We start from the raw sequence: 2452 nt of genomic DNA on the forward strand, positions 1-2452 counted from the left end.
GAGAGTAAAAAGAGTGAGAAACGGGCAAAAAACAGAGAAAATGAGTCAACGTGGGAAATCAACACTGCCTGGACTTCCTTACACGGGTAGACCACACGCTTGTGTTTATTTAGCAGACTTTAATGTGGCCTAAGCCACCCCACACGGGCTTGGCACATGGTCGTGTCCCTATCGAGCCCAAGTCTAGTTCTACTTGGAAAATGGCACTTTTGAGGGTTTGGAAGCATTCTAAAGCCTATATAAACACTCGAGGATACACCTAAAGGGAACAAACAGAGTAGGAGGTCAGGAATTACTCGAAGAAAGCCGATTGATCCATCTCAGAAGCCGGATTCTCCTTCAAGACTGAAGATCTCCCTTCAATTTCTTTCAGGGGTTTTTGGGTTTTCTTTATGTTTTGTTATCATTATTCTTTTGAGATGTTTTCTTGTACACATATGAACTAAATCCCCTAAATATCTAAGGGGGATGAAACCAAAGACGGATCTTGTTACTATTTTCTGAATTATATGATAAATACTTGATTTGTTCTTAATTATGTGTTATTAATTCTTACTTTAATATTCCAGGATATTGATTCAAGTATTGATGTGCTTATTCAGAGGAGCAAAAGTCCCTGTCTAAGAGTAGATCTAGCATAATTAAGAAGAGATGATTGCACCCTTAGACATAGGGTGACATAAATTTACCGAGTTAGGGTCAAACCTAATAAGGGAATCCATAGATCGAGTTAATGCAACACTAGGGGTTTTAATTAGAAAGAGATTTCAATTAATCAACCTAGGGTTAGACGTTGTTAGTCTCAAGAGAGATAATAATATAAATTAGGGATTTCTACGGATCGAGTCAAGTGAATAAATCGTCTAGTTCAGGGTCAAATAATAAGTGAAGTCTAGGTGGATTCTTCCTTGGGTATTGTCTAAATCAATCAGTTTTTTTCCGAAAGTATTTCCCCAATTTACTTCATGTGCATTCTTAGTTTAGTTAATTAGTTTAGATAAAGCAAATCCCCTTATTTTTAGGCTAAATAATAAAAAGAAGGTTAATACTAGCACTTTTAGTTCCTGTGGGTTCGACATTCCGGTCTTGCTATAAGCTATACTACTGTTCGACAGGTGAGCTTGCCTTTATCGTGATAATAGTTATTTTTCAAGTAGGATCAATCATAAATATAAAACTTATCACGCACATCAAGTTTTTGGTGTCGTTGCTGGGGGAACTAAGATATTAGGAACGCTTAATTTTTATTACTTTAGCCATTTATTTTATTGCAATTTAATTTTTATTTTAATTTTGTTTATATCACTAAATTTTCTTTTATTTACTTCTGGTAGGTTTTTATAGTTTATGGCTAGAAGAAACCCGTCAGGACCATTACTTTTTTATAGTGAAATCGAAAGCACAGCTCGCAGAATCCGAAGAGAAATAAGGCGAAGCCTATGATACATAGAGGAAGGGCAAGAGGACGATAGTCAAACTACAACCGAGGGGATGGCCGAAAATCAGAATAATCAGCTACCTCCTGTGGTTGCCGTAGATCCAATAAATCAGAATCTTGCTCCTCCTACTATGTATGATTATGCTAAACCTAATTTAACAGGAAATGAATCGAGTATAGTTAGACCTGTTGTTGCTGCAAATAATTTTGAACTGAAACCTAACATGATTCAAATGATACAACAGTTTGTTCAGTTTGATGGTTTGCAGGATGAAGATCCAAACACTCATTTGGTAAATTTTTTGGAATTCTGCGTCACCTTTAAAATCAATGGCATTTCTGTCGATGCCATACGCCTTCGGTTGTTTCCATTCTTATTGAGGAACAAAGCTAAACAATGGTTGAACTCGTTACCACGAGGGTCAATCACAACTTGGGAACAAATGACTGAAAATTTTTTACTAAAATACTTTCCGCCGACTAAAACGGCTAAACTAAGGAATGGTATCTCTTTTTTTGTGTAGATGGATCTAGAACCCTGTATGATGCATGGGAAAGATACAATGACCTATTAAGAAGGTGCCCTCACCATGGTTTACCTCTATGGCTACAGGTTCAGACTTTTTACAATGGTGTGAACCCTTCAACAAGACAATTCATCGACGCAGCTGCCAGTGGAACTTTAAACAAAAAAACACCTGAAGAGGCTTATGAATTTATTGAAGAGATGTCACTGAATAACTATTAGTGGGAAGTCATGAGAAGAAAGCCGACAAAAAGCAGCCGATGTTTTAAGCCTTGACGCAGTTACTATCCTATCTAACCAGGTAGAACTATTAAATAAAAAGCTTGACAGTTTGTATGGTTCTACTCAGGTACATCTAGTGATGAGGTGCAATTCAAATGGAGGAGGAGTACACACAGAATATCAATCCTTCAACCCTAGCACCAAGGAGGAACAAGTTCAATATATGGGTAATAATAATTCTAGACCTCAAAATAACCCATACAATA

General features: G+C 36.8%; 1 non-coding gene across 1 annotated transcript; it reads right to left on the reverse strand.

The window, feature by feature from the left end:
• Positions 1-1929: 1929 nt before the first annotated feature.
• On the reverse strand, positions 1930-2035 carry LOC121213124 (small nucleolar RNA R71). Its single transcript, XR_005908492.1, has one exon. It is a non-coding gene; the product is annotated as a small nucleolar RNA R71 (small nucleolar RNA).
• Positions 2036-2452: the final 417 nt, after the last annotated feature.

This window comes from Gossypium hirsutum, chromosome A13 (genome assembly GCF_007990345.1).
Source record: "Gossypium hirsutum isolate 1008001.06 chromosome A13, Gossypium_hirsutum_v2.1, whole genome shotgun sequence".
Classification (NCBI taxonomy): domain Eukaryota; kingdom Viridiplantae; phylum Streptophyta; class Magnoliopsida; order Malvales; family Malvaceae; genus Gossypium; species Gossypium hirsutum.